We start from the raw sequence: 27,529 nt of genomic DNA on the forward strand, positions 1-27,529 counted from the left end.
GCCCACAGCCTGAGCCATTCAGACTGAAGGATTTCATCATCTGCCTTCACAATGCCTGAGCACCCCAGGGGATCCTCCATAAATAATTCACAAGCAGCAAAAAGCACGCGTTCTAATCAATAAGGAGTGATGCGCACGTCACAGCGGGCTCCAGTGCACTGGCGGGGTGCTGCATTAATATCTGATCAAGCTTCCTGAGAAAATTTAATTTCTTATAGATGAAAGACCTAAAATTAACCTTTTGACCTTATGTTTACAAAAAGTCTTTCCCAAGGGAATTTTTTTTTTTTTTGAAAATGGTTTTAGAATCATACTTAATCGGGGTAGAGAGCTAAAACAGGAATTTCAATACACAGGAGAATGGCTCAAGATTAAAGAGGAAAAACAGAATTAGAATTTAGTTTACCTAGTTTTGTGCCCCCCAAACACCTCTAATTAGATTATTTGGTCTAATCTTTACTGACCATTTTCAAGTGTGTGTTGCAGAGGTTATAAATGACACCTTTACTTCACTTCTCAATGGCAATTCCCTTTATTCCAGGGAGGAATCCAGAGCACTCTGCCCACAGTTATCCCCCTTCTTATAACTCCCCTTGTCCATTCTTAGAATACATTCTTAGAATACATTCAAACTGCAGGTCATAGGCAATAACATTACTCATTCCTAGGTAGGTTTGTTAAATAAAAACAATAAATTACAATTTCGTGATTACCCATCTTTTTATTTAGGAGTCAAACTCTTGATCTGTGAAGCTACAACTCAAAAAGTCAAGAATAGGCAACTGAGGATTTAGAGTCCATGAATGTGGGTTGTTATCCTCAATGCTTATTATGTTCAAGCTGGCAGTCAAGAGAATTTGAATGTCTCTGCATCGGCTCAGGGAAGAATCAACTGAGAATCTTGTTGGGAAGTAAAGGACAGCAGATCCTGACTTTGAGAGATGTCTGGGATAACCCTTTCTACCAAGACCTGCAAGAGCTCCCTGTAGTCAACGAAAGGCTCTCTCTTGCATTTTGTCCCGATATCTCTTTCATTATTTATTGCCTGATCAGAAAACTATGTAAAATACAACACAATAATACTTAAGGACATTTATCTCTTTTCTCAAGAGGTCAACTGAAGAACACATACACACATGCATACAACATAGGATTTGCACAATAGTGGCCAAGGAGGTAAAAGGATTGGATCCTTGATGAACGTTGAGTCATGCAGGAGAGAGGAAGGAGACTGAGGTTCTGGACTCCAGCTCTACTTCTTTGGACATACTTTGTTTTCTCAAGGACCTTTTCCCTAATATGGTTAAGAGACACATTAACTTGTTCTATGGAGCTAATCCCACAGATTCGAGAAGAATTCTAACCCAAATTAATTAAAGCAAGCTTTATTTATGTACATGGGCTGTCTCTCCTACATTGGAGTTCAAGAGACCATCAATGGACATGGGAAAGATAAGGTTTTTATAGCTCAGGAGTAAGGGATTTCCAAATGGGGGATTTGACAAGCATATAATCGGGGCTACAGAAGCAGAACATAAGCACAACAAGTTGGTCATAACAACCTTCTGAAACAAAAGCATGGTTGTAAGGCAGTCATAACAACTTTTTGAAACAAAGACATGGTTGTCATTTCCTGAAACGGGCAATCCAGAACCATTTGTAGTTAAGATCACAGATAGGGGATCGCTCTTGAGAAACAGATTTAATCATACACAGGAATGAACCTAGTAAGTCTTTATATGAGATGGCTTTTAAGCCCAAGATGGAAGCAAGCTGGTTTATCAGGTTAAGAAAGATGTCGTATTTTTCTAGCAAACAATATAAGCTCAACAAACACCAGGTGGTAATAGTACTAATGACCATCAGTCATCCCAGCCATATAACAGAGACCTGAGAAGTGAAAGCAGCCAGGTGTTGTATTCCATTCCAGTAAGAGATCATCTCTACAGATTTTCTGTTGTTGTTGTTTTATTTTTGTTAACTAAAGTTTACACCATGAAGCACCAAGGCGTTTTAATCAGGTTATTTGGTGGGATACTTTGTAAATGCACATTCCCATGCCTGGCTTAACAAGATGGAAAGGATCTTTCCTGGAAATTTAGGACCATCATTAAGGTCAACAGTTATCATGTTATATCATTTGTGACAAACACAGGGATGTGAGGAGCTACCCAGTGGGACAGCTTCATGTGCCCTGTGTATTGCTTTTTCTCTAAGCTAGTGATTTTCAGGAAAATGAAATCTCAGACAGGTTGACAGTATATCAAATACCCAGGATCATATGAACCTAATATATCTTGAATCTCAACATATCTGGCTTGGAATTTAATGTTCTCCTCTAGTTATCTATACTAAAGGATGCAGTACTAGTAACTCTGTCAAAGATTTATCAGAATTTGAATTTTATAGGATCAAGTATCTGGGAAATTGATAGGCTACTGCTACCAACTTGAATGAAAGGAAAGAGTCAACTCCTAAAAGTTGTCCTGTGACTTCCACATGAACACAATGACAAGTGTGTACCATGCTCATATATATAACCATACCCCCCACATATAGAACAATGAAATAAGCATTGTTAAATGCACATTCTTCTAGAAAGTGGCAAACCCTTTACACAGTCACAATCCTCCTAAAAGTACCCAGAATTTTAAAATAAATGGCTAGCATGGCAATGTAAATACACAGTATTTTTTAAACCAATAAATTAAAATAAGTTATTCAAAATTTACACTTAGTATATATTGTGGGCTTTGTATTAGAATACAATGCTAGCTCCTAGTTACATCCTGGCTTTTGAGTTGTACACACAATGGAGGCACGGTTTAGCTGGAAGCAACAGTCTCATTTTGGTACAAAAGTAAGTTTCCTAGAAAGAAGAAATGGTATGTTCAGGTACATTCTTGCACATTTTCAAAGTATCCCCGACTTTTTAGTTTTCATTTAAGAAATTACGTTTAAATAAAACAAAAATACTCAAGGGAGAGCAGCTGTGAACAGGAGAGCAGGCAGGGTGGGCTTCAAACATAAGCACCTCACATTCATGGTCCTATCCTACCGAGAGTCCTCTTGCCCCCAACACCAAGAACACTCGATCTTCTTTCAGTGCCTCTGTGACAGAGAATCATCCAGAGAAGCCTATACTCCCTGGCAATTCCTTCAGGTAATTCTCTAATTGCTGGACACTCACAAACACAACTGGCCAGAAAGGAAGATTCATAGTGAAGACAAAGGAGCCTCATGGTCTTAGTTCCGACCTTTGTTGGCTTCTAGACAGAGGACAGCAAGCTCTGTGGAAATGCTCAGAACAGAACTATGCTCAAGTCATAGGTCACAGTGTGATTTATAACCTCCCAGAAGGCTTTAACACAGAAGCCTCCCCTAGTAAGTTTTCATGTCTGCCTTGTAGTCACTGGTATACCACGGCATCCCAAAGTCATTTCATAGCATATTAGGAAAGAGAAGAAATTACAGCAGCGCTACATGCCTCATCACAGAGGTCCAACTAGTTAGGTATAAATGCTAAGATTTTAATTATGTTTGAGGTACCCCAAGGTCTTCCCAGGCACTGTGCTTCTGGGTCTCCCATCTGGCAAGTCAACATCATTTATCTACAGGTAAGAAAAACATCCTGCTACATAACCCACAAAGGAGCCCTGAAAGACTGATTTAATCCAATAAAGGTAACTATCCCAGAGTCTTGCACTCTTCCTCACAGGCAGCAGTATGGTTAACCAAGTGCTTCCAGAAGCCCCTCCGTTCCCTGACTGTCCACATAAGCCACTTACTGTCACCCAGCAGGGCTCTGCTCGCTCCAACCACAGCATCCCTGAAGTGATGGACACTGGATACAGATCTGAGATGCTGCAGTACTCTTAGCTCTCCTCAACGCAGGCCTGTGGTCTAAAATCCCTCTTGTCTCCCCAGCAAAATGCTGAGGTCGAAGCAGCCTTCAGAAAGTAGTGCAGACGCCTTCTCAATTCAATTTCTTCTCAGAGCAATGCTCTTGTCTCAGCAAGAACATGGTTTTGGTGTCTGAAGCTCACTGTTGTGTCTGCAACAGTGTCATGATGATTGACCCATTATTATTAAACTATGGTTCTTAACGAAACGGCATTTCACTGTAGCATCTAAAACACCCAGCTGAAATTGATTAATTATACCCTAGATGGGAGTAATAAGACTTCGATTTCAAATACATAAAAGGAAGCTGCTGTTTTACACGTCTAATTATATAAGAATGAATAAAGCGATATACCCTCCCTATCAACAAATTCCAAGAATCTGCTTTTATCCTTTCTCTCTCTCTCTCTCTCTCTCTCTCTCTCTCTCTCTCTCTCTCTCTCTCTCTCTCTCTCTCTCTCTTCAGTCAAGGTTCTTGTTAATGACAGGAGCATATCATAATTTAATTAGCTGACACTGACTGGCAATCTACCCATTTCTTTTTAATTGGAATCATTTCATAGAACTATTCATAAAGGCCCACTTTGCATAACTAACAACCTTCATAAACAAGACCTCTGGAAAACTGCTGACTCTTATAGAAACATACAAAGCATTTAAACATGGTCACTGTTGCATTTGCCTGAAACTAAGGGATATGAAATTTCCCCTTAAATAGTGCAGATCTGGCTTATACCGGAAGCTTGAACCCACTACTGGAGACTGCACAGAACTACCAGCAGTGGACTGCATCCGTCACACAGGAGCACCACGCAGTGACGTGGGCTGGAGGAGAAGGAGCTGCTTCTTAAACACATGATGAAAAACCCTGGTGCAGCAGCATACGTCTACAGTCCCAGTACTCAGGAGGACCACTTGAGCGAGCCCAGGCTCTGAAGCAGAGTGAGATCCTTCCTGCCTTACTTAATTAGGCAGACATAATGAGAAATGTGGCAATAATCAAATGTAATCTGTATGACCTTAGGATCAAATACATACTTCATCTACCTGAAAAAGAGATGAGACTTTAGCTCTAGGAAACAACTGGAAAGGATGAGTGAGTGTGTGTGGGGGGGGGGGGGAAGATTGTGCATGTGTCTACTACATGGACAATAACGCCTGAGAAGTGAGTACACATTCAGTTTCTTTTAGGAAACAATGTCCATGGAACTGAACATTGCAAAAAAACAAAAGACCCTTTAAGAAGAATCCTTGTTATCAAATGCCAGGCTCTCTGGAAGTGTTTTTAAAGAGAAATAGCACTACGGTGATTGCTCAAGAACTGATGATATGTTCAGTCTTCTCATCCACACAGAATGTTTTGGGAACTCGACCGTGCGGATATAGAGGAGCTCTGGATGCCTGCCCCTCTTTCTCCCAAGGCTCCCTGGGGTACAGAAGCTGCATCAGGAAGCATCGTGGGCCAGCCAGTGTCCTGGGCTCTCTGGTCCAGTGCCGCTGTGTTCACAGAGGGAAGGATGTGGGCTTGGAACTCACATCGGAATTTCAGTTTCAACTCTGCTGCTGCAGCTACAATAGGAAATGGCTGAGTTCCTTGACTTCTGGAGCTCCAGGTTCTTATTTGCGAAATGAAAGCAGTGAAACTAACACCCAATATGAAGAGTTGTCCACCATAGATGTCAACTGTTAAGCAGCTCAAGGCCTAGCAGCTGGCATTCTCGTATTAGTTCACATTGAATTCAGTTAATACACTCACTGAGCTGTGGATGACAAAGTCAATAAATCTGTGCCAGGGTGTGGAGAGTTAGTTCTGGCATTGCCTGAACATCACTGGACTTAAAGCTAATTCCTGTCCTAGTTTTATGAGCTTACATTTCAACTTTCCTCTTAAAACCAAAATGTTCAAAGTTCTTGTGGTGGTTTGATTAAGAATGGCCCCCATAGGCTCGTATATTTGAATGCCTAGTTACCAGGGAGTGGAGTTCTTTGGAAGGATTAGGAGGTGTGGCCTTGTTGGAGGAAATGTGTCATTGACTGTAGGCTTTGAAGTTTCAAAAACCCATGCCAGGGCCAGGCTCATGCACACACATACTTTCTCTCTCTGCCTGTGCATATGGATGTAGCTCTCAATTCCATTCTCCAGCACTATGTCTGCCATACCTGCCGCCATGCTCCCCGCCATGATGGTAAGGGGCCAAGCTTCTGAAACTGTGAGCCAGCCCAATTAAATGCTTTCTAAGAGTTGTGTCACAGTGTCTCCTCACAGAGAGAGGACAGTGACTGAGACACAGCCAGAAACTCAGACACTTGAGTGTAAGAGAGTCCAGGTCTAAAAGGAAGAATATGCATATAGTCTGATCTCAAGAGAACCAAGAACTGTAAGGTCAAGGGCATGACAAAGAGGTCCCACGCTTTCTAACATACCTCCTTCCCTGTCACAAATTGAGTGTTTTGTTGTTGTTGTTGTTGTTGTTTTGTGTGTGTGTGTGTGTGTGTGTGTGTGTGTGTGTGTGTGTGTGTTTTCTTCATTTTTTTTTTTTTTCGAGACAGCACCTCTGGCTGTCCTGGAACTCACTCTGTAGACCAGGCTGGCATTGTACTCACAGAGATCCACCTGCCTCTGCCACCTGAGCTCTGGGATTGAGCCACCACTGCCTGGCTATGAGTTGAGCATTTTTACAAAGAGTGAACAGTCCCTTCAGTGCCCAGGTCATGATCACTGCCGGCTCTCATGATGGACTCCAGGGACATGGAGCATGGCACAAATGCTGATAAAGACTGCCCTCACATAGAGGCCTGCCGTTCTGACCAGTTAGGAGGGAGACAGAGCAAACATGAAGAAAGGCAGCAGGATGGGGAAGGCCACTCGGGGCGGGAGAGGAATGGGAAGGAGTCAGACTGTCAGAGGAAGGCAAGCAGTGGACCCATATAACCAAGGGGCAGAGACATAAGCAGGCATCTAGCCTGTAATGAGCACAGAGCAATCTGAGAGGGGGAGGAGGATTGGAGGGGTGTGTGTGTGTGTGTGTGTATGTGGGGCTGGGGTGGGGCAACTTAAAACCTCCAGACCACTTCAAGCTGCTCCTCCTCACCGAAGGCAGATGTCCATGGAATCACCAACGCAAACCATTGAGAGGGCCGCACAGCATTCTGTGTGGCTTCTGGGGATAGAAGCAGGCTGTTTTCTCGTTAATCTGCACTAGGCCGATGGTGCCAGACAGAAAGTATCATCTGTTCATGGGTTACTAGGCACCTCCTTACACACACCCAGTGTGCTCACAATGTTGCATTTTCCTGCCGCCTGAACCCACGCGTTCGTTCCCCAGGCAGGTTGACGCCGGAGATGCCTGGCACATCTGAGTTGTAAACAAACTCAGCCTGAGCAAATCCCCCAGGAAAGGAACAGGTTGCTGCTCTCTTCATTTCCCAGGCTGAGGAAAGGCCCATCTTCAGAAGCAGTAATTTATTTGCTGGAGAAAGGCCCTGCCTCAGAGGGTTCCTGTCATGAGCTCTAGGTCTAGGCAGGGGAACAGCTCTCAATGGAAGAGACAGGAGAGAAGCCGGGCACGGGACCCCATGAAGAATATGCGTTCATCCTGGAAGTCAGGTGAAGCAGGACATGCTGTGAGCTCATGAGTCCAAGCTCCTGCTTACAGAGAAAGATTACTAAGCAAAGATGGATGGAGGGAAGAAAATGGAGGAAATCTTACAGGCACAGAAGCCTGCTATTTTAATCAGCTGGATGGGAGGTTCTCAAAACTGTGATTTAGTGACTTCCAAAATGAAAAACACAATTTCCAGTCTAGCCACAGCTCCCAGCAACCTCCTAGGCTGAGCCCTTTGTCCACAGTAAGGTGAGATCTGTCTGTTATGATGGCGCCATCAGGACCAGGACAGGACAGGACAGGACAGGACAGGACAGGGGTGCTACAGCACAGCCTCGGGATGTGACTAGTGTCCAAGACAGCAGCAGAGAAGCATCAGACCTTGCTGTGTGGGAAACACAGCTGAACTCCAAGATGACAGGAAGGAAGGAAGCGGGTCTAATGGTGCCGCTACCGGAACCGGAACCAATCGAGGAAGGGAACGAACGAGCTTGTCAGAAAATGGGGAGGCAGGACACAGGCTACAGCACTGCCTCAGTCGGAAAGCGCGAGGTCAGGAGGATTGTGAACAGTAGGCACATTGAGGCTTTGAAAATAATACCTGCCACATTTCAATTAAATGACTTTGAAGTGAGCGGGAAAAGGAACACTGGAACCAAACTGAACACTTCATTTTCTACAGAAAACAAGCAAACAAACAAACATATCTGCAGGTTTGTGGTTCAGCTTTCCAGAGCTGGATGTGGCCAGGAGTCTCTTCGCCACCTACACCTGTACCCCACCCTCCCCCAGCCCACATAGCTCCTTGTGTCCCATACTCAAGCTTTCCTTTTGTTTGGTTTCCCCTCAAAGGAAGCTATCACAGCCACACCAGCGATTTTTTGTTTTCCTCTCAGAAGGGAAGTGTTAACTACTTTCACTAACAAAGGGATTAAGTCTGCTCTATGGGAGAATTACATTAAAAATAATGAGGCAGAAAAAGAAAATCTTTTATTCTTTTAATGAATTCAAGAGCTGGAAGCATTATTGAGATGAGCAATATGCCCACTGTCCTAATCCGATGTAATCATACTTTTGAAAACTACTGTTCAGGATTTCTTTGGCTACATCAGACAAAAATCCCAAGTATGCCTGGTGAAGAGAGCATTGCAACGAACTGTAAATTTTAGGTGTCTCCAAATGAGAATCCATATTCTAACTGGAATTGCCTACAATTCCACCCAGTTTCCTCTGCCCTTCGCTCTGAATCCTAAGAAGACCGGATGCATCCTTGGCTCTCGGTGTACAACCTTCTGGCTCTAAGAAAACTGCACTTCTGACCGGCTTCACTGAGATTCTGGGAGGAACACGGTCATGTGCGGCAGAAACGCACGTTTACTTCTGAGCCTAGACTCTGAGGTAAAACAGGAATGCCAGCCTTCCTCAGACACCACGCTCCCTGGCCATCAGCCTGTCGCCATTCTGCCCTGATCTTCACACATCACACCTGGACTTTAGTTCTCAAGAAACAAGGACAAGAAATGACACCGAGAAAGACAGGTTAATGGCATTCTGAGGTTTTCTTTCTTTTTGTTTTTTAACTATAGCTCTCTCATAACATATTAATGAAAGACGACAACAAGTCCCCAGAAGTCACCAATCTTGGGTTCGGCTTTCATTCAGCAGGAGCATAGAGAGCAGTTATAATTAAGGCTGGGAGAGGAGTTCAATTCATCTGCCTACAGGTTTGTGATTAAAGCCACTCACTATAAATCACTCTAAAATCTTCTTGGTATTATGAAGCGATTATACCATGATCAATCCCCTCACCACCAGAAACCTCAGTAAAAACCCATTCTCAAAAACAGAGCATCGACCTGACAAAATATCCTACCTATACCCAAGTAACAGAGTGCAACACACATTCAAAAAGAATGTAATCACATGAGCAAGCGAATCATTAATCAAGCCTTTGGTCATTAGGAGCTGATGAGGCACGTTCTCATTCTCTGAATTTCTTCTTCAACTCACTGTCTACTGTGGGCTGATGTTGTTCTGAGTTACCACAGGAAAAAGAACAGCTCACTCCTTTTTGTAACTAGATCTCATAAAGAGGAATGATGTGCATTTCCACCTGGTAGTTAAATAATATAATTATATTGCTAAATATACAAACTAACATAGCCCTCTGATAAGGCATAAGACTAACTCACAGAGTGGTCGTCTTCTTACTCCTTAGATCACCATCAGAACCAAGTTTAAAGTTCCCTCGACTGCTACAGAGCTGAAGTGACTCTTCAAAATTTGGCCAGCACCACTCAGTACTAATACACCGTCACACCCCACTGAAGTTGCCGTTCAGATGTCCCAGGTGGCCCTGCCATGTGCAGCGCTGCTGCCAGCCAGTGAGCATCACTGGGAACATCAAAGGCCAACACGTTTTAATAAATTACAGTCCACTGTGCACCAGACCATGTGGACTATATGCTTGCTATCATCTCTAGTCCCCAAATTTCTCACCATCTGTAGCACATACCGTGACACTACTGGGCAGTAAATCCATGCCACTGATTTCTAAAGAGCACTCGGGTACAAGGAACACATGACGCTTTAACCCCTTTTGCCTATGCGTTCATACATGAATCACTCTTCTCCACCCCTAAGACTGTGCTCCACGGCAAGTTCACCAAAGGGCAAAGAAAAATCTGTTAGCCTGGCTCTCCATCTCCACAGCCAAGCAGGACAAGGTCTCCAGCATGTGCCCACAAATGAATCAGCAGAAACTAGCACAGCCTTGGTGGCCCTAGGGCCTTCACTATACACCACACTGATCGTCCTTGCTAACTTCAGAACTTTACCGTCCCTCTTAATAAGGGATCGTCTTCTTTGGCAGGTGCATTACAAAAAGATCAAACGTCTAAGGGGTAGGACTCCCTGTGTCTGCAGTGAGTGACTGGCTCACTTGTATAGTGGTTAAGGCTCGAGTCTTCAAAGTTTCACCTGTTTCTTGTGTTTGGTTAAAGAAAAAATAATAATAATCTCAAGCCTATCAAGCAATTCTGCTCTGCACTAATAAAACATGACCTTCATGATAAGGAATCATTCAAACCAAATAGCTTGACCATCAAATTTACAGCTGAGAAGAATAATCATGCCCTTGCTGGTGTAACTTTCTCCACTTACTGTACTAAATGCTAACAACCACTGGACCTTGCCTGGCAGGATGGAAGATGCTCTTAAGGATACATACAGCCTCCCCGTGGCTCTCAGCCCACTGAAACAATGGTCCCAAGGATACTGAAAACACTGCTATTTCCTGGGACTCTAATGCTGGGAGGAGAATGCAGGAGCCTGGTACAGATCAGAGGAGGAATTTGTCACCCCAGAAGACATTTCCAACAGTTCTGACAACCTGTCAGACCACCTTGAAGGACAGAACAGTGTGAAGATAACGAGCGGTCAATGCCAGGCCAGACCACACTCTGACAGGGTCTGTATAACATTCCTAACTCACTTTCTACCCAAACCTCACATCAGAACCTTGGAGATGAACGTCAGGACTCACTAGATCTCCTCATTTGTTCTTCCCAGTGTAGCCACACAGAACAAACCTCTTCCCTGTTTATCACTATGACATGTATGTTTAATTGGCCTCGGTGCCCAAGTGCTGACCCTAAGAGCTCTGGTGACAGCTTAGTTCCTGACCTCAAGATGCTTGAAATCATTACCAAAAGCCACAACAGGAATCTTGTTTATCTCAAACTGGGTAGGGATCTTCTCAAGAAGTTTTCAACCTAATGGTAAGAATCAGACAACACCACACATCCAACGTGTTGACTGTGTGGCTGCTCCGCACAGGTCACTCCTCAGCACAAGTGAGTGTTTTCACAGGCAAAAGCTCCAAGTCCAAGAAGTCTCAGAAATGGACAACAAAATAGTAAAGGGGAATAAAACAGCACGATGAAGACTTCTTATGTTGTTCATGAGAGCAGAGACAAGCAATTTCATCACTGCATGGGTTCCGCCAAGAGTTTAGATTCTAAAGGAAAAAAAAACCTTCAGAATGCTATCTCCTAAAATACTCAATAGCAACACATCTATGCTGTTTGGAAGTATATCATGGAAATTATATCATGATCCAAAGGTTAACTTGAAAAGGCCTAATGTGGCTTCTTTAAAACCCATTAAGATTGAGGGCTACAGACAGATAGCTCATGGTTAACAGTGCTGGATGCTTTCCCAAAGGACCTACATTCCATTCCCAGAATGACTGTCTTTAACTCCAGATACAAGGGATCCAACGCCCTCTGGTGGCCTCTGTGGGCGCCGTACACATGTGGTGTATAGACACATGGGTGAGCAAAACACCCATACACATGACAGAAAAGTAAAGGTCATTTGTAAGAAGCACCAAGTTCCTTTTCTTGGCAAGGCATGTGCTAAGTGGTAGAGAAGCAAATGCAAACAGAAGCATCCAAAGCTTGGGGCACCGTGGAAGAAGCCCTTATCTGCAGGACAGGGGTGTGCTCTACGATATACAACAATGGTTGAGAGACCAAAGAAAGGGAGATTAGAACCAAACTGAGAAAGTAAGTTATAGAACGTGTAGCCAAGAATTCAAGTTCCCCTAAAATTACAGACAAGTAAGAATCTGCTTCACCAAAGAGGTTGTACACCCTGAATTCTAAAGCAAACTCTGAAGTGCTCCCAGATGGGTCCCAAACATCCCCAGCCAGCCGTGAACTTACGTTGTTGAACATGACCTTGAACTTCGGATGCTCTTGCCTCTCCCTCCCAGGTGCTGGCATTACAGGTGTGCACCATCACCCTTGTCTTATGCAGTGCTGGGGATGGAACCCTGGGTTTTGCGCAATCTGGGGGAGCGCTCTACCCACTGAGCTTCAGTCCCAGACCCCAACCCTGGGTTTTGTAATTTGATTAGAGATACTCGATAATTCAAGTCTATGCACAGCTTCTAAACGCCGAAATACGTCTGGCTCCAAGGCCAGGAGAGAAAAGGAAACTCAAAGCTATACTAGGTAAAAGGTTTGGAACGAACCATACTTAGTGTCTGGCTCGATGATGGAGAAAGCCAGCACAAGGGACAGACTCGGGTGTCAGGTTTGGTACCTGAGTCACCAAGGCAACAGGGGCAGCAGTCAAAGGCTCTGTAACCCCAGGATGGGGACAGGAGAGGGCAGAGGCCACAGGATGCCTGCAGCTCACAGGGCAGGCAGCCAGCCAAACTGATGAGCTCCAGGTTCAGTGAGAGACCCTTGTCTCAACACATAGGGCGAAGAGCAACTGAGGAGGACACCTGCCATCAACATCTGGCCTCCAGAGGCAGGCAAACTTGCATGCACAGGTGCATATGCCCATACAAACATATGTGAGTGAGTGAGTGAGTGAGTGAGTGAGTGAGTGAGTGAGTGAGTGAGTGATGGAGAGACAGAGAGACGGGGGGGGGGGGGGGGGGGGGGGGGAGGCTACAGCAATTAATTTTTCTTATGAAGTCAGGCTTTCAAAGCCAGGCTTTCATTCAGTCAGACATCGTGTGTAGATCAAGGAAACATGCTAATACACATCTCTTCTTAACTTGTTCCTTTTAATCATGTTCTCTGTCAGAAGCAAAAGGCCTTTTTAATAATACTAGGAGTCCTCTAAATGCATGACAGGGTCACCAACAGCCCTAAAGGACAGGCGTCCCTCCTCTCCCCTGCCACAGCAGGCAGTCTTGTTGCCCTTCACATGGGCCCTCTTGGGCTGTTTTCGCACTGGAGACTTTGGTTTTGTTTTTGGTATTCCGCTGTTCTGGTTAGACACACGGGAGATTTGCAGAATTCTATCAATCCCTAACAGAACTGAAAGTCTGCCAACCAGGCAATATATTGTGGGGCTTTGAATTTCTCAAGAATCACAGCACCACAATCTAGGTTCCTGCGTTTACAGATCTGGACCCACGGTTCAGATGAAAGATGAATTTCTTGTGAGCCAGACCCCAACAGACTGAAGATCCGGGGGAGGCTGAGGGCCTTAAATTATTCCAGCGAATGTGTCACTCCCCACGGGCTGTGCACAGCACGCAGAAGGGGCAGTTGCAGGTGCAAACCAAGAGGGACATGGGCCTCTAAATAAGTAAAGAGCCAGGAGCATTGGCCACAAAAGCTCAGGTTTCGGGATAAATTATTAAAGGCGAGATGGTCTGCTGTGAGAGGAATGGCTGACTTCTAAATGAAGATTCTTTTCCCAAATGCCGCTTCTCTGAGGTAAAAACCAACTTGTTATTCTCCTGACTCTTTCTCCATCCCTGGTGAAAATGAAACAGCCCTGTTGGCTTATAACTGATGCATCTGATGCTGAAATTTCATCTAGGAAGCGCCACCCTTTGAAATGGCCAGGAAGGAAAGGAAACGATCTTGACATGTAAAATTGCACATTTTGGCAGAAAGCCACTAAGACGTGTGACAGGGCGTGTCTAGTGAGACTGGATGCAGTTGTATTTGAAAGTTTACCACACATTTCGAGCTTCACTTGAACAGCACCTTAGATAAGCAAAACAGAACCAGGCAGGATTTCTAGTGCCTATAAGATCAGTACTTACGAGATGGAGGCAAGAAAATCAGGAGTTCAAGGTCATCCTCAGCTACCTAGAGAGGCTACATGAGGCACAGTCTCAAAAACTAACTAAATAAATACACGTTGATTAACAAAGAAAGTTGGTGTATTTTAGAACAAGCCATTAAGGCAGGAAGAAGGTGCGAGATTTTAAGTTTTACCTTGCAGTGGTGGGGACCGAATTTAGGGTCTTGTGCAAAGCCTGTAACAGAACTCTACCCCAGCCCTCACACTTGTTTTTTCTAATACAAACTTATTTACTGAAACTATGAAAATGAAGGTATACAGAATTCTTGGCACACTGAATTTATATAAAAAAAAATACAAGCACAGAATATACACTGGTGCATAGCACCATGAATTCCATACATTTTTCTCTCTCTAGGAAAACTAGGGTTTTCTAGGAGTGGGTGTGGCCTCGTTGGAGTGGGTGTGGCCTCGTTGGAGTGGGTGTGGCCTTGTTGGAGTGGGTGTGGCCTTGTTGGAAAAAGTGTGTCACTGTGGAGGCGGGCTTTGAGATCTCATATGTGTTCAAGTTACGCCAAGTATCTCAAACCACTTCCTGCTGTTTGTGAGTCAAGATATAAGAACTCTCAGCTCCTTCTCTAGCACCACATCTGCCTGCATTCTGTCTTCCCACCATGATGAAAATGGACTAAACCTCTGAACTGTAAGCAAACCACCACAATTCAATGTTTTCCTTCGTAAGAGTTGCCGTGGTCATGGTGTCTCTTCACAGCAACAGATCCCCTACCTAAGACAGTTGGAGTGAACAGAACACAGGGACCTCGCTGCAGGAATGGTAACGGGGAAAAACTGCCACAGGAATGAAGGGCTGGCCAGGGCCTCAGTGTGGCAAACACAAGAAACACTGGTCACATTTCGCCTCATTTAAGTCTCCTCACACCCCTGCGTGATTAGTGCTCTTATTTTACAAATAAGAAACAAGCTCTAGGTTAAGTGACTCACTTAAATTCACAAAATTAGGAATGACAGGAGACAGAATACAGTGATCTAGTTCCCGAGTTCGAGCTAGAAGCGTTTGTGCTCTGTCCTGCTCACACACCAGCCAGCTGGGTGGATCCGTCACCTCACACCTCTTCATTGCCTAACAGCGCCATGGATTTGGAAATTCTGACAGAGACTTTCACGTGTCTCTTTACCCGCCTGACGGTATAAGAAGAAAAAAAGTGTAAAATGAAAACTGAACGAATCTTTTCCTGTGGCTGAGGCCGGGAACGTGAAAATGTGTGTCGGTTGGAAATAGATACCTCCTCCACAGCTCAGCTCACTCAGATTCCGAGGGAGAGGGGAAAGAGAAGGCCGGAATCTCAGAGTTCTCTCTCTCTCTCTCTCTCTCTCTCTCTCTCTCTCTCTCTCTCTCTCTCTCTCTCTCCAGCTCCCCTCGCTGAAGCGTTAATGAGCTATGGAATCCGCCAAGGTAGGTGCACAGCCTCAGGATGTTTGAGAGGTAAATTGCTGTGCATAATGAAGGAAGGTAGCCCAAGCGCCCAGAATGAAGACGGATAAAGGAGAACAGACATGCAAACAGCTGCTCAGAAGCTCACAGGACATCCCCAACACTGTCACCAAAACTCTGACACAGCACTTGTCACGAGTGTTCACACTGGGGAAGGGGCAGCAGAGGGTAGGTGACTCCTGGGAAGGAACAGGAGAAAAACATTCTCATATCACAGCCAGGACAAGGCAATACTTGGAATCTGGGGGGATTAAAGGAAGATGAATGTGAAGGAGCCCCTTGGGGCCTAGGAGAGCCGGAGGGAGGGAGCGGACCTACAGAGCTCTAGGGGAGGGGACATGGGCCCTCTGCTTACTCCTCTCAGCAGGAACAAGTCCACTACACACGCTGAGGTCACAGAGCAGTAGATGGGACAGAGCCAGTGTGGTAGACTTGCTTAAGGTAGACCTCACTCTCTCACACCATCTGTGTGCAGCCCCACTCACGCCCTGCACGTAAGAGCAGAGCCCACAGCATCTGGAGATGCACAGCTGGTGAGTCCAACTGCACACTGCCGCTACCCCCGGGCTATTTTCACTGCAGTTAAAAGGGATTTCCCTGCCAAGGGGCTTTGCAGTATGAAATGCAAACTCCTTCCACTGTGTCCTAAAGCGCTTCTGACCAGCCTCGGCCGACACCCCAGTGTCATCCTCTGCTGCTCTCACAAAGTCCCCCAGTGCCAACAGCTGATCAGGACACCTGCAGCTCGTGTTAAATGCCAAGCTTTCCTAGCCGCCTCCTCCTTCACACCAACACGCCCTCCCTTTCAAATGTCTTCTCTCCCACATTGCACCTGCTTCCGGATATTACATACCATGATTCCTTCAGCTACCGAGCTGGATTGTCCAAGAAGTCCACCTGGTTGCCACCCTCCCATCCTGCTACCCTCCCATCCTACCCCTTCACTCCTGATTCCGATGGCTTCCATCATGTTCTGAGCACCTCTGCATGCCTTTATCTGGCCATGCATTCTCTACTGTAACTGCTGGCATCTGGATGTTGATTGTCGACACAGGGTTCATCTACTGGGAGCCTGGTCCTCAGCCTGGCAATGTTAGGGGCAAGAGTGAAAATTTTCAGAGCTGTGGCCCCATGAGAGGTCTTTAAGTGGCTGGGAACACTGACCTAGGAAAAGGCAATGGTGGTCTCCTGGGAGGGTGAGATACAAAACCCGAGCCCAACCACTGGGACACTCCCTGGCATGTACTAAAACTTGACACAGGCCGCTGTCCTGACAAGAAGAGATGTAGCCAAGGAAGGCCTCACTGGGGCTGAGCAGATGACAACATCATGCCTTTAATCATCAAAAACTCTGAGCTAAACCATCCTCTTTCCTTTATATGATATTCTACCTCAGGTTTTTTAACGAGGACTATGGGGGTCCAGCCCCTCGATAGTCCCCTCCCAGGGTCCGCAGAAGGCTCTATCAACCAGCAGAGAATCTTTAGGGTCGGTAAATCAGTCTACGCACTCAGAGTTCTTTGATCCATTCGCTTTAATTCCTCTGGCATAACATCCTTTATACACAGCTTCAGTTCTGTTCTCATGTCTAGCTCCTTTCTTGCCTGATTTCTCTATATTTATCTACTGTCCCCTCTATGTTCTATCTTAATTCCTTCATATAGTTCTGCCCCTTCTAGGTTCTCATCCATCTTGTTCCTTCCCATATCATCTCCTCTCCCGTCTCCTTCTCTCTCATCTGGCTCTTCCTCATCTTGTTCTTCCCCATCTGGCTCTTCCTCACCTTCCATCTCGTTCCTCTAGTCCTCTCTTTTAGCTCTTCAATCTAGTTCTTCCCCATCTCAGCTTGTTCCTCTCAAGTTCTTACCCATCTCGTTCTTCCATTCTCTTCTCTCTTCTCTTCTTCTCTTGCCCTGGGAGTTCTGATATATATATACACTTACAAGCAGTATTTCCTTAGCAGTGCAAAGCCAGGCTTCCAGGGTCAAATGGAGGGGTGATAAGAATAATTACAGGGAGACTTGAACTGGGAGTTCTGGCTGAGCATAGCTGTTAGCACAGAAGGTTATCTAAAAATTCCTAGAAGTGGTTAGGTAAGTAGTTAGAAGTCTATAAAGTTAGTAAGGCTGTAAGAAAGGAGGGGTCTGAGCTAAATTGTGTAAAGCTATTACTTAATGTCTACCTGACCTAGGCGGTGTCCCCTTGTGGAATTTACCTTAAGTCAGGAGACTCGCCTGTGGGTTGTTATCATTGTTAGTCCACCTGAGACTAACAATGGGCGCCCACCTGGGTGGTGTTCCCTGTAGTCCTTGAAAGTGGCCAAGGGAGATATCTGATTCCAGAGAAAGCCTTTCCCTGAGGCTGTTCTCCAAATTACCTGGAATGTGTATGTCCAGAGAGTGCTCAGTCTACACTGTTAGTCCTTCTTAGGGAAAAGTCAATTGGGAAAGCTATGAAGGCACACATGATTTTCATAACAGAATACAGCTGATATATAACAAGCCAAGTAACACCAAAAACTCCTTGGGATTTGGCTTCCTCTGGAGGAATTCCATGATCCCTCCAGGTAGTGACTTTGCCATAACCAGCTGAGTTCTTATGATATATTTCTGCGGCCCGCAAGAGTTTTTCATCATAGCAATGAAAAGAAATAAAATACAATAATCATTAATTTGCTTTTCTATCTTCTTCAATACATGTATTCCCAAAGCTTAGTACTACACTTGCAGCCAAGTTGTGAGCAATGAGGAGTCGCACAGATTCCCGGCAGGCAGGCAGATGGGGGGCGGGGCATGGCTAGGTAATAAAGAGGGCGAATTTTCAAAATGGTCAGCTTCTTAGTCAACCTCCAGGTTAAAAGAAAAGCCTGGTAGCTTAAAACAAAGACCTTGTAGGCTTTTGTCTCCCACCAGCAGGCCCCCTGCTGATGGACCACAACCAAGACCAAGGCCTATCAGTACATGTCACACAAGGGCTGTGGGCCAATCAACCACTCTCTCTCTCTTCAAACTGACCAGCCCTAGATTAGGGGAGGAAGCCTCGTCAGAGGTTTAAGAGCCCCGAGTTCCCAAGAAGAGACTCAATTTCTCAGCTTCCCGAGTCCCCCTCTGCTTTTCAGAGGGTCTTTACCTCTGCGTTGGCAGCATGCCTGTGTTTCCCCAATAAACGCCTCTCTTCCCCTGATGCTGCTGTCCGTGGTATCTGAGAGTTCTCCGATGCTAGCTCCTGCAGTCAAGATTCTACCTGCCTTTTAATTCTTTCACTGGCAGAGACCATGGACCCAAGCAAGGCCCCCAGACTGCATCAGCACCTCCTTAAAGATTTCTTGTAAAATGCAAAACCTAAAAAGTGTTTACACCTAAAGACTGAAAAGATACTCAAATACACATTTGCACTAGAAGGATGAATTTCAAATGACAGGCAGGAAGAAATGTCCCCAAGTCCTGCTATTTCCATACCACAGATCTCTGGCTCTTCTGCATTCTACCAAGGCCCTCATGTTGCCCCTCTCCACTGGGCCAACAGCAACTTTGTATGTGCATGCTGAATGAAATGCATTAGTGCTTCTCACTCCACAAATATGCAACTTGCTCTTCAGTACATGAGACCCCCATGCTGAGCCCTGGGGGTGAACTAGGTTACAAAACGGGCAATGCCTTTGGAAATAGGAGTTAATGCCAGAGAGCAGCGTGTGTCTATGTGCGGGTGGCAGGAATGTAGAATGGAAACTATGGACAAAGACGAGATCTACGTCCAAACCGAAGGAGCCTAGAGTTTCAAAGCCCAGAGAAGAGAAAGTGGGGCCGGCTGGGCACCACTGGTGCAGTAATAAACAACCATGCAGAGAGGTAGCTTGGCTGCTGGGGGGAAATTCATTCCCTGGTAAGCTTGTCAGAGAATCAACAGAGAAGCCGGGTCTACAGGAACAAGACAAGGAAAGCTAAAGAGTGGAGTACAGGTCCCATCAAAGAGCCAGCACCTGCCTCCACACTAGCTATACACCAGCCTTATCCTTAGTAAAACCGGAGTGCATGCAGAAGCAGGTCCTGTTAACAAGAACAAGCTCCCCGGAGGAGTGCAGTTCTGTCCAACAGTGACAAAGGGAATCTGCCTCAGGGGCAGCCTAGGCTGGAACCACACAGAGAAGGATTTCAGAGGGCTGCGGATAACTGATCCAAACTTTCTACTGACACTCAAAGCAATTCTAATAAAACTCACAGGATGGGTATGTGCATTGTGGGGTTGTTTTAAATTGTTACCTACTAATTAAAAGGATCTAGAGATGGTGTTTGTCTTGCCTCTGAATCCAAATTTCCCAATAAAAGAGGTCGTGGATCTGGGGGGACTACACAGAATAACTAGAATTTCCTTATAGCTGGTGGAGGCAAAATTCTGAAACCTGAGGTCTATCCTTGGTTGTTGTTGTTGTTGTTGTTGCTGGTGGTGGTGGTGGTGGTGATGGTGGTGGTGGCGGCGGCGGCGGTGGTGGCGGCTGACCTGAACTTGCAATAATCCTCCTGCCTCAGCCTCCTAAGTACTGGGATTACAGGAGTGAGACAGTAGAGTAGATTAGATCTCTTTTTGATACATAGCTAAGAATCATCTAAAACCTTCAAGCACAATAAGGTGTGATGCTGTCCAGATGTATAAGGATTACTCACAAGGCAGATACTCACAGCAAGTAGGAACTACACCGTGTTCCTGCCTAGTGAGCAGCTCAGAAAGTGCTGCCTTGCTAGAGATTTGCTTTGTGTACAGAAAAACTATTTTCAGCTGAATGCCAGTGTACTGCCGGCTTACTTAACACATATCCTAAGTGGCCCAGGGGCTAAGTACATAATCCTCTTCAGCCGTATGTCTCAATTATATTCATCTATTGTAGCTATCTATTACACAGTCAGTCACTTTCATCAGTAGCATTACATAAAGTTGTAAATAGTCATACTCCTAGAATACATCAATTATTTTTGGCAATTACTCCTTTTGAAAAGATCCTCAGAACATTTAGTGTTTGGAAAGATAAAGGATGTCACGTTCCTAACATTGCAAACTACCGTGACTTTTGTGTCTGATGACTGGCTGTAACTGGGAGACTCGAAACCGCAACTCTATGTGACGATAAAAATGACAATAAAAACAGGACTTCATTCCACACGTCCAGGCTGCTTGACATTTTCCAGCTTGCCTTGATTTTTGTAAAAGGAAATGACCTTGAAAATAATTAAACGTATCAAGTAGCAAAACTGCAGCTCCTGCAATATGACAATATGTTCACATCTTAATAGCCCGGCTAAGCATTCCAGAAACAGAAAGAGATTTTATTGCTTTTTAACCAATTCATATATGTATTTTATAGGCTTATGCATATTCATGGCAAGGCCATTTTAATCTCCATCTACCTAGATGGCCCTGAACTTGGAAATGAAGGCAGTGAGGACCTGGCTTCCTGGGATGGGAGGCTGGTCAGATGTTGCAAGACACATAGAGTCTGCTTGATTTTTTTTTAAGCCTGTGTTTAATTAGAGTGCTCTCAATAAAAATACAAATTCAGATTAGGTTTCTATGCTTGATGTTTATTAATCTAGATGCTCTTTAAGAGGGAACATGAGAGCATCCTGATAAATAAATTTAGCTGCTGTCACGCCATAAAAGAGTAAGTGCAATTAAAGGAGAAGCAGGGCGGCAGACGCCATGGCAGGAGGAATGCCCGCCCTGGGTGCTATGAGGTCCCTGTGCACCGCTGAGCGCGCTCCAGTGGAGTAGCAAAGTCTTCAACGGCCCTGGAGCTTAGGGCAGAGGAGGCTGGTAGAAAGTCAGACTCTTGAGAGAAGGAAGTCCAGAGAGTCAGAGCTGGGGAGAGAAGACGTTCCTATCAGAAGGAATACTGTAACTACGGTAGGTATGTAGTGGAGGAAAGACACCAATCTTAGTTCAAGCTTTCTTCTGGGTCGGCTCCCCCCACCCCACCCCCCGCGCCACGCCCTCCACCCTAAGCAGAGTCAACTTACCTCGCTAACTCTTAAACTACACAATGTGGTACGCTGGCTTCTTTCACTGGGTCACCGTGACGGGGGCAGCACTGTGACCCCAGACAGAAGGAAAGGAGACAGAAAAGAATCGGGGCTCTTCTCAGGAGGCAGACTGCCACAGAGACCCCGGCATTTCCAGCCACTGAGACCAGCCCCAGTGAGCCAAACTTTATGGTTAATTTCTTCCTCTTCCCAGTGTGATAAAATGGGGAGGCGAGGGGTCGGGAGGAGAGGTGAGGGAGAAAATTCATTTGAACAGGCAGATTCCCCACAAGAATTAACTTCCGCAAGTAGGAGCAACATTAGCAGAGCCAGGGTGAAGGGGACCATTCCAAAGACCGTTGTCCTCGGTGGTAGCCATATGGTGTACCATAGGAGAGGGACAAGCTTGTAAACCAAGAAAGCCAGGCCTCACGAGGGACTGTTGACTTGAGCCACGGTTTTCCTAAGTGATCTACCTTTTCAGGTGCTCACACCAAATGTGTCCCTGCCCTCTACCAGGCACACTGTCCTTGAAAGAGACCAACAGTGCCTCTGTTAGTAGAATAGTTAGTATTCTCCTGAAGGGCGATACATTAGTTACTCTTCTGTTGCTCTGATAACACACCATAGCCAAAAGCAATTTATGGAGGAGCTTATAAGGCTTATGTTTCCAGGAGGATAAGAGTCCACCATGGGAAGGGAGCCATGGTAACAGGCAGCAGGCATGGTGGAAGGAGCAGGAAGAGAGATGAACTGTAAGGAGCGTGAGGGTACAGAATCTCAAAGCCTCCTCTTGGTGTGATGTACTGTCTGGTGAGGCCACACCACCTAAACCTCCCCAAACAGCACCAACTACTGGAAAGCAAATATTCAAACACAGAGCCTACAGGGGAATATTTCTCAAACTACCACGAGTAACTAATAATAAAAATCTGTAGCGAGATGACTATTCATGCTAGATAAATATCTATAAATCCATTCATTCTCTTAACCAAGGTTCAATGCCAACCATGGAAAATGTACAACAGTAATCAAGATGCAGGATAAATTTTGGGGTCAGCCACACACAGGTAATAAAAGAAGCTACAGGAATTTATGAGGTGGCCCAGAGATACTGTTTAAAGAACAAAACAGGGAAATGAACAGAGAGATCTATGTTGGGGGGTGGGGGGAATGAGGGAGGCTTAATGTCATGCAAGCCTTGTACCAAGAGTTTGAAGAGAGAATTTGTCCATAGGACAAACTGTTATTAAGTCAGATAAGGAGAGCTGAGTACACACTGAATTCGGGCCACATGGAGACAGCTAGTCATCTCAATGAGGTGAGGTATGGACCTGAAGACCAAACTGCTGGGGACAGGTGGAGAACGAGAAAGAAGGAAGGACTAAGAATGTCAACTTGCCTGGGGTCACCAGAGAAGGGAGTTTCCTTAGAGGGACTATCCAGATCAGATTGGCTTGATTATCAATTGATGTATGAGGGTCAAGCCCACCGTGGGTGGCACCAGTGCCTAGGCAAATAAGCCTGGGCTAAATAAGACCTGCCAAGGATAAGCCTGTGAGTGAGCAGCAATCAGCGACCCTCAATGTTTACACATCAAGGTCCTGCTTGAGCTTCTGGTCTAACTTCCTTCACCGACGGGCTGTGACCCAGAAGTACAAGCGAAATGGAGACTTTCCTTCTCCCAAGTTGCTCATGGTCAGAGTGTTGTCATAGCAACTGAAAGGACAATCCAGATGGTAACCGGGAGTCAAAGACAGAGAAGGAGAGGTAGAGGTCACATCTCTTCTCCTCCCTTCCTTTCCACTTTCAAAAGACACAAGAGACTTTAAATATTAATTGTCCACTTGACAGGACCTAGAATCACCTAGGAAGACAAACCTCCAGGTGTCTGTGAGGGACTTTCTAGCATGCACTAAATTAATGGGGAAAGAAGTACCCTAAATGTGGAAAGCATCTTCCCACGGCCTGAGATCCAGACTAACTAAACAGCAGAAGGCAAGAGGTGCATCACGAAGTTGCATTACCCACCCCCTTCCTGGATACAGATGCAATATGACTTTGAATTAGGAGTTGAAAGAACTTACCCATACCCTCAAAGCCAAAACCATCCCCAGGGCCTGGAGAGACATCTCAGTGGTTAAGAGCACTGGCTGCTCTTTCCAGAGGATCTGGGTTCAATTCCCAGCACTCACACAGACACACATGCTGGCAAAACACCAATGCACATAAAATGAAAATAAATAAATCCTTAAAAAGTATATTCTCGGGCAAGATGCAGTGCAAATATCAGACCTCCATGCACGGATCACAGGCTTCTCAGGTGGGGTTGGTTAAGGTGACCTAGCCTTGATGTGGGCAAGTATCAGAAAGAAGAGAAGGTGGTAGGCTCGATTGTGAAGTTCACTTACAAAATAACATAGAATGCACAGGGTCCTAAGTTCCATCCTCAGCACCAACTCTCCTCCAGATAAGAAAAGGAAAACCTTGGGCAATCCAATGATTCACATATTGCTAAGCTTATCTTTCTATGTTTCGCTCTAAGACTGGGAAGGAAAGGCCAGGAATACAGACACTGTTGACTCCACGGGCCTCAGTGACCTAAACGATTCTGTAAGTAAACTATCTACACGTCTACACAGCTGAGGAGAGCAACACCAGGCAGGCAGAGCTGCTCTGTGACTCACGCCCCCGTGACGTAATCCCAGGGAAACCATGTCACCTGTCTGTGTGCCTAGTTTTCCCTTTTGAGAGAAAAAAAAATACTGTTTTCTTGCAGCTCCTCAAGGATGCGGTGGGGTAAGTGATGTGTACACCTAAAAGCTTCTTCTTGAGAAACTTGGACAAGAACCTGAGGCCATCAAAGGATTGTTCTGAGCTGAGAGTCATCTGCAGAGGTCACGCAGGCCATGGGCTGATGTGTTCCTTGCACACCCCAGAAGAAGAAAGGGACATATTTGTACAGAGAGCTTTCAGAAGCGTGCTCTTACCTGAACTATCCGTGCCAGCATGCATGACTGAAATGTACCTGAACTGAGAGAAAGACGATGTCACCCTGCCTGAACACGCATGGAAGTCTGGTACCTCCCCTCTGACTCTCACTGTGTGAAAAGACAATTAATCCCTGGGCTTGCCCACATGCAAGGCTCCTATTTACCAAGTGTCTATCCAATCCATAGAGCCTCCATATTCTGTCTGTACTTTGTTAATTCTTGGAGGCAGAGAGTCCCCAGAGTCTGGAGACCCTGTCAATCATGGATCCCTGGACATGTTAAACACTCCAAAGAATTGGCTAATGGCTGTATTTGCCTAACTTGCTATTTGCCACAGGACATGTGAATGTCTATATATGCTAAAGAGTTAAGGCTGATGGGCTACTTGACATGGGATAATGTAGTTAGTCTATTCGGGGTGAACTGAGGTGACATGCAGACATTCGATTAGTCGTTTTAGCATGAAACTCTGAGTAGCAGTTGGCACACTCACAACAGTGTGTGAGCACCACACTATCTGGCTCTAAAACATTTTCATTACCCTGTACGGGAGCTCTGTGCTCCCTCATTGGTTGGTCCCCACCCATTGCTCCCAGCAGCCCTGGCAACACCTTCATTTTCTATGGATTTACCCGTGTTCTTATCTCATATTCGTGGGCCCAGGCAACAGAGCTCTTCTCCTGGCTTCTTTTTAGTTACTACGATGTATTCAAGGTTCATCATGTTGTAGCATGGCCTGTGCTTCATTCTTTTGTATAACTGAAGTCCTCCAATGTATGGGCATAGCACACCTGGATCACTGGCCATTATGAAGAGCTTTGCGATGAGCATCTACATACATGTACTTAAAGTGCCAGTGTCAGCTCTATGGGGTAGATATATGATGGCCAAGTTGCTGGGCCATGCCGTAATTCTATGATTAGTCCTTGAAAAACTGTTCCACAGTAACTGCTCTATTTTACGATACCATCAACAAAATGCAAAAATTCTGATTTCTCTACATCCTTGGCAACACTTATTTTCCATTTTCCTATGTAGACCCATCCTGGTAAATATGCAGTGCCAACTCACCATTTAATGGCGGGTGCTTCCTTGGTGACAATTGCTTTGGAGCAGCCTTTCATGTGTTTGTTGGTGAGCTGAGTGCACCTTTGGGTAAATATCTGTTATGGAATATTCCTTTACACTGTGTAAATTACACTGTGACCAGTTTAATAAAGAAGCTCACTGGTCAATAGCTGGAGAGGATAAGGTCAGGTGGAAGAACCAGACTAATGACACTGAGAAGAAGGTTGGAGTCAGAGGAGTCGTCAGGTGGACACGAAGAGGAAAAAGGAGGTGCAAGATAGAAGAGAGGTAGCATCACATAGCAGAATGTACATTAATACAAATGGGTTGATTTAAGTTGTGAGAGTTAGCTAGTAACAAGCCTGAGCTATTGGCCGAACATTTATAATTAATAATAAGTCGGTGGTTATTTGGGAAGCAGCTGCCAAGACACAAGGAAAAGTCTACCTACAAGTGTCTACTACGGCCCTTTGCCTTTGGCTTCATGGTTGTTTGTAGGGTCTTATGAAGCAAGGTTCTGCCATACTCCCTGCTGAACATACTCCTTTAACAAAATAAAATGAAAAGATGTTAACTGTAGAGAGACTGGAAGGCTGTGCTATGAACCCTGACTGCTCAGGTTCATTCTGGAACTCATTCCCTGGGAGACTTTACCTGACAGTTACCTCTGTGAGTCTTAAGATCCTTACATGTAATGACGTGTGACTAGAAAATCTCATGAATGTGTGGTGAAGGTTAATTTAATCAGTGTAGCTTGCAGTGATGTCTAACATGTAAAGATGTAAAGCTATAAAATGTTTAAAAAATGAGAACATGAATATATAGATAGCATGCTCACATAATTACACATGTATTTCCATAGAAATAAAAATAATTTCATTTTTCAAGTATACATAATAAGTAGAAAGCTTTACAATTTGATTCTAAGCATTGTTTTTGTTTTCCAAATATAAAATCAATAAAACTATATAACTTAAAAGAAAAAACATAATATTAAACTATAACTTTAAAAAAATTTGTATACTGACAAAAAACAAAATTAAGCAATATATTTGACAGTATCCTAAAAGGAGTTATTTAAGGTACTGATTTTGATCTATTCCCCATAAATGTCTACTTAAATAAGTTGTTTATGTGTTTTACATATAGCACATAAGTATCAACTATTATTCAAATAATATTCAAGTAGTATAGTACCCTAGTTATTTCACTGCAAATTTTCTTTAAATTTGTTTACAGTTCATTTCATCATTATTTCATCACTTTCAAATTGCTGAACTTTTGGGAGGGGATGCTAAAAAATATAATTATGTAGGGCATGGTGGCACATGCCTTTAATCCCAGCACTGAAGGGACAGAGGCAGGTGGATCTCTGTGAGTTCAAGACTCTAACATATGCAGTTCACCTATGTAGTTTGGTCTAACATATACAGCCAAGGCTACGTAATAGTGAGACCATGTATGGAGAGTGGTACAATTATATCAAACAATATTCACTTCCTTTTTTTTTCTTTTCTTTTGGGGAGACGGTTTTCAAGGCAGGGTTTTTCTGTTGTCACAGTCCTGGCAGTCCTGGAATTCACTCTGTAAAATAGGTTGGCCTTGAACTCACAAAGTTCTGCCTACCTCTGCCCCCCGAATATTGGGACTGCAGCATGTACCAACACACCAGGCTCAAGGTTCAGTTTCAATTAGTCATTTTTAACTGTTGATAAATATTTCCCAATTTCCTCTGTCCCAAAATCGACAGTACTGTGTGAACTAGTTTTAGCTCTTGCTAACATTTGAGCATTAATAGTTCATCCTTTTTTCCCCCAAATATCCTCTCACCAATTGTCTTCCTTTGACTATTAGTGAGATTAAGTCCCTTTTTCA

At 44.7% G+C, this 27,529-nt stretch overlaps 1 protein-coding gene and 1 long non-coding RNA gene across 3 annotated transcripts in view; both read right to left on the bottom strand.

Moving 5' to 3' along the window:
* Smyd3 (SET and MYND domain containing 3) overlaps nt 1-27,529 on the bottom strand; it is a 585,856-nt gene that overhangs the window by 313,111 nt on the left and 245,216 nt on the right. The window lies entirely within an intron of this gene.
* LOC121821362 (uncharacterized) lies at nt 21,135-23,299 on the bottom strand. Its single transcript, XR_006062151.2, has 2 exons — nt 21,591-23,299; nt 21,135-21,432 (listed from the first exon to the last, which is right to left on the bottom strand). It is a non-coding gene; the product is annotated as an uncharacterized LOC121821362 (long non-coding RNA).

This window comes from Peromyscus maniculatus, chromosome 11, assembly GCF_049852395.1.
Source record: "Peromyscus maniculatus bairdii isolate BWxNUB_F1_BW_parent chromosome 11, HU_Pman_BW_mat_3.1, whole genome shotgun sequence".
NCBI classification, from domain to species: domain Eukaryota; kingdom Metazoa; phylum Chordata; class Mammalia; order Rodentia; family Cricetidae; genus Peromyscus; species Peromyscus maniculatus.